This window comes from Platichthys flesus, chromosome 24, assembly GCF_949316205.1.
Source record: "Platichthys flesus chromosome 24, fPlaFle2.1, whole genome shotgun sequence".
NCBI classification, from domain to species: Eukaryota; Metazoa; Chordata; class Actinopteri; order Pleuronectiformes; family Pleuronectidae; genus Platichthys; species Platichthys flesus.
The window spans coordinates 12421881-12432810 of NC_084968.1; positions in this window are offsets into that span (position 1 = coordinate 12421881).

The window sequence follows — 10930 nt, forward strand, 5'->3', positions numbered from 1 at the left end:
GCAACATTTTCACACATGCAGACACACACACACACACACACACACACACTGAGTGGATATGAAGCCGGCTTCTTGCAACACTCACACTTGACTGCTTGATGTAAATTGTGGCCCTAAGCGAGCGGCTGGTGTATTCTCTTCACATCAGAGTGTTGGAGTGAAGCCAGGAGCTTTTATTGTGAAAGGGCAGTACAGTGCATTTAAATCTGACTCACCAATAAACATGAGCTGTTTTCACACTGAGCGTTCCGTTCATCGTTTGTGTCTTTATTGGTTTTATTCAACTTTCGTTTCTTTTCTTAATTAGTATATTGCTTCCACTGTAACTTTGTTAAGATAAATTAACCTGACAGACAGATTGATCAAAGTGATTTAGCAGAAGAGGTGTTCCTTGTGGCTTTGTTGAGATTTTGTGTTCTAAGTTTTTCTTTTCATCTCATGAAGAAGTATGAAAAATACTTTCTGTTTCCACAAAGTTTAAGGAAAAGCTTAATTTCTGGTCCTAATGAAAATCAATGTTTCAGTCAATGAAGTGTTCACCTCTGAGAATCAGTGTTTGTGGAGGAACTCCTGGGTCGATGGAGGAGGTGAGACACACTCTGGGTTCAGAAGGAAAACAAAGTGTTTAACGTGTTTGTTATCCTGTGGAGTTTGGCCCGGGGCTGACGGAGAAGAGCCGAGATGCTCGGAGGCTGAAACAGCGGAAGGAATACAGATCTGTTTCCTGCTGCGAGTGTGAACGTGACTCAGAGTCGACTCATTACACTGACCGACAGTTTGTCACTTTGTGTAGCCGATGCTCAGTTTGCTGAATGAAGACGTTTCCTTCACACACGTCTGCACTGATCAGTTCATCAGTCAAACTCAAGCCTGATTTATCTTCTCTCTCGTGATCTGAGCTGTAAACAACACGAGACAAATCGTTTGTTTACTTCACATAAACAGCAGAATGAAGCGGAATCCAACACAGAAGATACAAAATCATCAATCACTGATCTTCTTCGTATACAGTCACAGTTAGCTCTCTGATTGGACGATACCTGAAAACCATCTTTCCTCTGACGTTCGTTATTAAAACTTAAACAAGCTGCTCGGATGGATTTTTATGTTTTATCTGTTTCCAGTCGGCGTCACTGGTTTCCAACACGGTGGATCAGGACGTGTGTGGTGGCAGAGTAATAGATAATTGAAGAGCTGGAGTCGACCTCATTACAGAGCTCTCACCTCGGTTGTTCATCACACGACTCAGTCACTGGGAGTCATTAATCATGGTTGTGTGAAGTCGCACAACACGAGCTGCCCGCCTTCATACATTCATACGTTTTGTCACAGTTTTCTTTTGCTTCTTCTTCATTCAATGAATGAAATATTTACAAACAAATTAGGAAAATCAGATCAACGTAAAATAAATTCAGAATATTTATGTTTATAATTGATGTGGCACTTTGTTGGCGTCAAAGAAGTTGACGCCAACAAAGTGCGTTTAACATCGTTTTAACACAAGCATTGATTTGGACACTTGAAGTTATTTACACAATAACATTTGATACCCATATTTTTACTCAAGTTATCTGGGTTGTTATTTGGTATTTATAACTGCAACAGAGTATTCATACACAAATGCCATGGTACTTTTACTCAAGTAAAGTATCTCCTGTTTAATGATAACAATGTCAAAAATGAGATGTTTAAAAATCTGGTCTTGTGTCGCTATCACTTGTTTTGGTTTATAAAAGTCAATCTACTGTGTTTCTGAAACTCACAATCAGCCGCTGGAAGTTTGTTATTCACCGCAGCCTGGATCCTCTCAGCTGCCCAACGTCTCGCCAGGAGACAGACTACATTCGTCAGGACCACCGGCAGAGTGTGAATAACACACACACACACACACACACACACACACACACACACACAGTTATATAACACAGGTCATACACAGTCTTACTTCTACTTGCTGTGCAACATTTTTTTTGGGATGCTTTAATATCCACCAGTCAGTCGGAGGAATTTCATTTCCCACGGTTGTCACGATACTTTTCCTCAAACACACTCACACACTCTCAAACACACTCACACACTCTCAAACACACTCACACACTCTCAAACACACTCACACACTCTCAAACACACTCACACACTCTCTAACACACTAACTGCAAAAACCGAAAAACTGCTGCTAAAAAACTCTGCGACGTGATCGTGCTCTATATTTGTCACGCGCCGTGGATCCTCTTCCTCGTCAGCGTTTGAAGCGTGGCTGTAATGAGGCTGCCAGTCACAGCGTCTGGGATTATGTATACATCCAGGGAAGAACGAGACACAGAGGGCGAGGAGAAGACTCTCTCTTACTTCAAGAGCTACACATTGTTCTTTTTTTTTGTAAAGTTGAGTGATGAAGCAAAGTCGAGTGAAGAGGGTAAGAGTGCGAGTCCTGTCTGCACAGAGCACCGGGTGAGAAATAATGAACTTCTGCCGCTGCACATTTCAGCTCTTCACTTAAATGTCTCTGTTTTCCAATGAGACTCAGATTCTCAGGCTTTGATCAACTTGAGTCAACGTCAGATGTCAACAGCTTCAATGTAACTGAGTCTCTGTGGAAGAGTCCGTCGGGTTGAACTTGAAGAAGTAAAGATTTAAAACAAACTACAAACAAATCCCCACTGACTGTAGTGCAGGGGCGGAGCCAGGGGCAGGGCCAAGGGGGGACTGGTCCCAGCGGAAATCTGATTAGCCCTTCCAGTCCACCAATCCTGTAAGAATAACAAATTATAAATATTATAATTTCATTGAGAACTGTTATCTTCTGAGCTTTTTTTTTTTAAAGATGTGTGTCTTTGAATCAAAGCTATAGAGCTAACAGTAAACAGTTATATTAAGCCTGTTAAGCAGTTTTACATATAAATAGAGATATAGATGTATATATATATATATATATATATTGTACAGGACGTTTCCACATGAGCTGCCGTATCATCACTGAGCAGATGGAGAAGGTTTGAGTTCAATTGTCTCACTTTATTCATAATTCAGACTGATGAGATGGATTTTATCTCACAACCGAAGCTGCTTCCCCCCCCCCCCTCTCTCTCTCACTTCGCGCAGCCGGATGATTTCTCTTCCTCTTCCTGGAGCGTGAGCGGCGGAGGTTGAGTGAGAGCGGAGCGGCATCGCGCGTGTCAGCAGTAAATAAAGCATCATAACGTGTGAGACCTAATTCCTAAAGCTGGACTCATTTACATAAAGCTGAGAATGAGCAGAGCTGCTGGTTGTGTGTGTGAAAACGCTCCAGTGTGTTTATCACATGGAGTCAACTCACCTGTCACCGGGGTGTCACTCTGGTTGAGGGTTGAGGACAGGGGACATGATGTTAATCCCTATGAGAGACAAACTGTGATTCGTGAACATCGGCTTCACAAATAGAATTTGATTGATTGATGATGAAAAGCATCTTGTGTCGTCGCCAATGTCAGTCTGCCAAAGAATTCGAAAAAAGAATTGTGTGTTGGCGTTATAACACATAACACAAAGTTTAAGCCCAGTTTCCCACGTGCACACACACACCCACACACACGTTTAAACTTCTATCTTAGTGAGGACACCCTGACTCCAAAAATCCAAAGTAAATACATAACACCAACCTAAACTAATTATAACCCTAAAACCAGGTTTTAACCCTCAAACAGACCATTGTAAAAGTAGTGTCTGTAGGGTCTATGTAGGACCGTTGAGAGCATAGACTCTATGCTCTCAACGGTCCTCTCAAAGATGTGAGTACAGGGACACACACTCACCATCGAGTCGTTAAGTTGTTTGTTTTCTCGAGTGAAGCTTCTCAACGGAATCAGCAGATGAATGAAGCCTCCCACACCATCATGTCTCTGATTAAATAAAAACCTACACAGTTTTCTGAGAGCAATATACAAAATAAGAAATATCACACACACAGCTACACACATAGTTAAAACGTAAATCTGCATATTGGCATCAGAGTGTCTGTTGCAGAGGATTATCTGGCTGTTGGCTCTTCCCTCCACTACAAAGCTCAAAGTGCCGTGTTTCACCTTCAGCACCCTGGTGTGAGTGTTTTTGCAAAGGAGGGAATCTTAATATTCAAAATGTTTTCACTGTATTTTAGTTTTTGTCCCCTGATACATTGGGACAATCCTCCATCAAAGATAAACTGAAGTCAATGAAGTCTTTCAGTATCTCTCCGCCAATAACATCACAACAATATAAATGTAAATGTTCCACAGCTAAAATATGCTGAAACGAGATCTGAGGAGATGCTAATTTGTTTTCTAGACAGAATATGATGCATGTTATTATTCTAAAAGGACATTTTGAAAACCTCTTTAGCATGAACTGCCTCCATCATCTTTTTTTTTTTTCTTTTTCCAATTACAGACATCATGACAGACAAATGGACTGAATCATCAAACTTGTTTGGACACGGTAAAGGAACGGGTGTGGAGAGGTGATATAAATGTAGAGCAGCCCTCCGAACGTTCTCTGAGGTTTTTCTCATTACGTGTCATATTCACAAGTAAATGTTGAGCCCGGCCGAGGTGGATAATTTGTTTTCTAGTCTCCATTGGTCACAGGGGAGATGTGGAGGAACAGCGAGCGGGGGGGGGAGGAAGGCTGTCAGCGAGCGTCGGGTTTGACGTACGACGAGCGGCGATGGGCTGAGCAGGACGACGCTGATCATGAGCACGTGTGACTGGGTTCCTAATGTGAGGGAGTGACGGGATGTGAAGAGTGAGCGGGACAGGGGGGGGAAACATATCACTGAGAAGAAACACATCACAGGAATTTCATTTTCTAAACCCAGTGACTAATGAAAAGCAAATCACCTGCAACTCTGAGGAGCAGTTTTCTCTGTCTCGTCTCCTTGTGGTTTTGTGTCTGTTTAAGTTAGTTTGTAATGGTTTGGTATCTTCCCATTGACTGGTGAATCTCTTTGTCTCTTTGTTTCTGTTGTGTGTCTCTGTGCTGGGAGAGTGGCCACTTCTATCACTAATACCACTTTCGGTTCTTTGTCCCATGTCCAGTTGGTTCGCCGGGAGCTGTTTGTCCCAATCTGAAGTCCCACGGGATCTTAGCTCTGTTGTCCTCCACCTCCTTCAGTGGCTTGTCCCATTGGGACTTGGGGGAAGCTCTAATCCATACTGGGCACAGATGTACACTCTCCCAGCCACTTGGTTCTGCCTCCTTCGACTATGACTGTCTCAGGGACATCTTTACACAGCCTGCACCTTGGGTCACGTCTGCTGTGGTAGACCCTGGCTTCTATGGATCTTGTGCTTTGAGCCTGTTCTTCTGCTCTATTGTGATGGAAGATTTCTGGAAGCTGGTGAAATGAGAACTCAGGCAGCAGCTGATGTCTTGTGCAGAAGAGTTACAATATACCAACGCCAACAGAGTAACTCAAGCAACTGTCACCCCCAAGTCTGAAGGATTGAACGCATTTAAAATATCATACATGTTCTTTAATCCTCACAAGAGCTCATTTAAAATGTGAGAAATATGAAACACACCTGAATTCACAACACTTCATCTTGTTCTAATGTTTCTTGAGCCTCGGAGACGGAGAGACGGCCATGAGGAGCGAGGCACTTACAAACATCCATCTTTAAAGCGAGTTAATGAGGTTTTCACGTCGGTAAACACGAACTGAAAAAGACAAATAACTGTGGTCGTCAACAACCGCGGCAGGAGATCGGGTTTGTGTACGTCAGCAATCTGTCCGAATAATTTACCGTAGATTTCTAGGTATTATAAATGAGCCCATTTGTTCTACATTGTTAAGCATTAAAGAATTACATACATGCAGCGGATTTCATGGCTGATAATAGTATTCCCCTTTTTACTGCCACTGCTGATACAGATTAAATCACATATTAGTATTAACCACAACATCCTCAGTGTCACATTGTGCTTCGACAGCAGAACCCTCACAGCGACTGGAGCAGACTGGAAATGACACTGCTGCTGCTGAACCTGAAAAAAAAAAGGATTCTCCTCCCACACATCAGTTTTCATCGTGTTAAAGTTTAATTTCAGTTTGTCAAACTTTATTTGTGTTGCCATTAATCACAGAGACGGAATCTAACTGCAGTGTGAAGAGCCGAGTTGTGAGACGCTGAGCGAAGACGACAAACGACAGGTCTCCGTCTGTTTACACAAAGAATTAACATTTTCTAGACACTTAGTGGAAAAATGAGACATGACAGAAACTTAAATTTCTGTGATTTCATGAAGGCAGGAGATCAAACCTTTCGTTGTTTTTTATTTTGGTGAATTTCTCAAGACAGTAGAGGGGTCGACTCTGAAGCTGATTCCAGATGTGAGTCCTGACCTGTTCCCGTCTCTCAGAGCAAACTCCAGCTTGAAAATCTTTACGTTCTCTTCAGAGAATAATTCATGTGTCTTGATGGAATAAATCTGACGTATTTGAAGGACTGTGATTGAAGGGACAGTTGTTGGAGGTGTGACCTCTACTGAGTGACCTTCCAGGTACTGCTTTCAAGAACAAGGTTTTAACACAACATCGGTTTCTGATGTGACCGTTAAGTCCTGCAATATATTAAATATATTAAATCTTTTTATCAAAGCCGGATCGCTGACAGTGTAAGTGGAACCAAATCGTCCTCATCCCCTCGACGCTCTGTGAGAAAACCAATTTGGGACTAATCAAATCCTGGTCTGGTTGTGCTCTAAGTGGATTTGCATAGATTATAAAGGTTTCTGCTTGTGTCCTCTGCAGCGCCGCTCTGCTGCGGGACAGACGGGGGGGGGGGGGGGGGGGGGACAATTCATTACAGGTGGAGACTCGACACTGTCAAGCTGTTTACAAGCCCCATTAGCGCAGCGTCTGTCTCTGCAATTAAACACGAGGGGGAAGTCGGTGCCGAGGGTCGATGTGAAACTGGATTTAATCAGAATTATTTTTCTGGCGTCCCAGGAAGTAAAGGTCAAGAACAACAGTTACTTTAGGCTCAAATTCATTTTTTATGATGTTTTGTGAGTCCAAGTTTGAACTTGTTAGTTTTCTACTCCTGGGGTTGCAGAGAGGCATTCTGGGACATGTCTAATATCAAGAAGAATTAACCCGGAGGCTCGGTGGTGTCGCTGATTTACTTTCCTCTGCTGCTGAGAAATGAAAAAAAGTCCTGGTGGATCCGAGATGAGTGTCATGAGTTTCATCACCGCAGAAGAACACAGAGCATGATGGGGGATTTCCCAAGTAGAGACTGCATGGCCTGAACATTACCACCTTTCCCAGTGTGGTCACCTGACAGTCACAATCATTTCCCTGCTCCCTGGCGCCGAGCCTCACTCCTCCTCTGTTCCATCTTTTCCTGCTTTTCATTATTCACCCCCTCTCTGATTCCTATCATTTCGCTCACCGCTCCATCATCTCTCAACATTTCTCCACCTCTGACCTCGTCACGTCCTGGAGCAGCGCCATCGACCCATCCCATTATCCACCATCATCATGTTAATGGTCCCACTTCCTCCATCCACCTTCCTGCCTCTTTTCACTGAGATTTGTGAGAAATGACACACGTGGAGAAAAACGGTGTGTGAACATGTGAGCGTCAGATATGTGGAATTAGTGGCATCCAGGCGAGGAAATCCTTCAAAGGGAAAATAAAAAGCCTCAATGTGAATCACTGTTAATGTGTCTCATAAAACCAGCAGCACAAGTGCCACAAACTGTACAAACCTGCGAGTGTGTGTGTGGGTGAGCGTCTTCTCGCTTCGCCCACTTCCCCATTTATAGCCGGGCGTCTTTCTTCAGCGCTACAAGCACCGACTGTTTCTCTGAGCAACACACATTGAGACACACGTGTGAAGACAACACTCGTGTTTTACAGTAAAGTCATGATATTTATCTCGGTCCCATTCAGAGGGTTTTACTGCTTCATAAAAAAGATGTCAGAGTTCTGCAGCGGTCGAGAACAGGTGTTTGTATTTAGATAAGGAAGTGATGTACACTCACTTCCCTGATCCCACTTCACAGAGAGAAAAGGATAAAAACATATAAATTATCATAAACAAACATACGTGGAAAGAAAAAGCTAATTAGATGCTCACATCCTGGTTGTTCTAAATGTTACGGTGACAATTAGTGGCCTTCATCAGGGAAGAAACAGCTGCTTGTTTCTGGATTAAAAAGGACCAGAGTGGAGATGAAATATACATTTTCATCAGCCAAACATGAGATTTTTCCCCTTTGGCTCAACTTGGCTGATTGCACTCACGAACACCAGCAGCAGAGAAGCTGCAGGCGAGCGAGAGCACGAGTGAACAAGTGACTGTGATTTATCTGCAGATTGTGTCGGTGGTTTGTGAAACGCTGCAGATAACACAAGCGATTGGTCCCAAATGCAGATGGTTTTTAATGTCGCTTAAAAAAGAACCAATCAGACGTGCTTGTTACTGTGAAACCACGACGAGTTCAACAACCCCAGAGTCAGATACGCGGGACTGGAGCCTGATTGGTCGCCGAGCTGATCAATGAGCTCTGAAAAGGAAACATTGATTCTGCTCCCACTTTGAAAAAGTCTCAGAAGACGTCTCGTAAATTCAAAGAAAGAAACATCACAACATCTGGAGAAGTGAGGAGGAGGATGAAGAGCATCATGTAGATCAGGGTAGAGCCGAGCAGGAGGCTGGTGTGTGGGCAGAAGAACGGCTCCACCATCCATCACCGACAAGTGTGTGTGTCTGTGTGGGTTCACACCACGGCTGTGTGTTGCCTTCTGCGGAGATCTCACGTGGAAGAGGCAGAAGGAAACAAGCTGAGAGACACTGCAGCTGAGGGAATATTTGGATCCTGTATCTTCACGTCAGGTTTCAGATCAGTCATCGTGGCGACATGTTGCTGTTTTGTGGCCAAGCCTCCATGAATATAATAAATAAGAAAAACGCCACCAGCTTGTTTGTTAACGAGGCCTATGTGGTTCATCGTCAATGTGTGTGTGTGTGTGTGTATTAACATATGTGTGGGAGCTTTAATTTCCATTTGAAAGAGCTGATGTGTCCTAGTTGTACATGTTCACACTTGGTCCTCTTACATAATGGCCTTCGTGGCTCTGAGTGAAAACATCTTCCAATCTGGCCTTGAGCTCAGAATGAGTGAGAGGACGTCTTCTAGATAGATGGATGGATGGAGGGAGGGAGGGAGGGAGGGAGGGAGGGATAGATAGATAGATAGATAGATAGATAGATTGACTAAATTATTCATCCCTGAAGGGAAATTAAGTCGTCATAGCAGCTGGTACATTTGAATACAATAAAATATAATACAATAGAATAAAATATTAAATATTGAGGTAGAAAGAGTAAAAACAGAAACACAAGATAAATAGATAGATAAGGTGCTGTGGCAAGATGATGGTAATAGTACTGATGATATGCTGGTAATGTTATTGTTAGACAGTATATAACAATAGTACAGCATATAATATAACAGAATATATATTTATATATGATAGTAATTATACCAATATAATAGCAGTATATAATAATAATGGCAGCAACAGTATATATAATAATAATAGTAAATATAGTAAATATAATAATAACATGTACACATGTATAAATATGTGTATATAGACTTATATATACAAATAATATACAAAGAGTATGATATAATATGATATGATATATAGTAGAGGTATAAATATAAATATTTGACTATACAATAGATAATATAATATACTATGAGTGTAAGAATATTTAGACAGAGTGTGCAAAAGACAATATTATTGTATAAAATGATATATAGTATCAATATGGTTTATATGAACACATATCACATGTGATGTGAAGTAAGTGTTCCAGTATATGGAGCGGAGTGTTGTACAGGGTACACAGGGCAAGGAGACAGGTATGTTTAGTGCAGTTCTGTGATGGTGGCTCTGACAGAGGTAGATGAGTTGTACAGTCTTATTGCGGTTGGGAGGAACACACATCGATGGACAGGAAATGACCTCACAAGGATAGAAACTCCAGATCCTGCACTGTGGGCCCATATGGCGACTGGCTAGAGAGTCGGGGTCAGTTCAATATTGAATCGTCTGTTCCTCGCCGTATGAACAGATTTAACTGAACAGTTTACGGTATCGGACATCGCGTGGAACATACGATGAGAAGGCAAACAAGGCGATGAGCAGACGGTGCAGCCAAATGCTCGACGCCAACTCCACCAGCTCAACCACGTCGTGTTCACAATCTAAAAAGCTGCAGAAAACACTTCACGGGGCTCTTCCTCTCAGGTCCCATCACCGCTCGTCTGAAACTATTAGACTTTATCACAGGACATCGATCTTTTGTTGAAATGTAACGTAGAGGAGCTGTTTGTTCTCGAATCCCCATTTAAACAGAAACCCAACATGTTTCTGTCTGCGTCCAGTTCAAAACCTTAAGGACTGTTATTGCAATGGAATCAAACAAAACACAAAGAGACTCTATCAAAGTTCTCTGATTGGATGTTTCTTATATTTTCCGTGACAGGACTTTTTGAATTTGATCTTTTCTCATCTTGTACAAAAACATCAACAGATGGACTCTCTGCTGCTTCCAGTCATAAAAACTCTCTCTTGTTTTTTCCGCCCCCTGACATTTGTCTCCGTCATACATCTCTAGCATCTCACGTTTGTTTACATCATATGTTATGCATGAGAGGAGCACACGATGACCTTTGACCCCAAACAGGCTGCTCTGGATAGCAGCAGAAAACCACAGCAGAGTTTAACGATCAATGTTCACACTGGTTACACGCGATCATCAATAAAACACATCAACTGGATTCAAAAGCAGATCCCTGCTCGATAATCTGCTGTTGAATTCATGATGTCCGTGACGTGTGAGAAATGTCTGAGTCAGCTGCTCTGGACCAACTTATTTCTAACTTACTGAG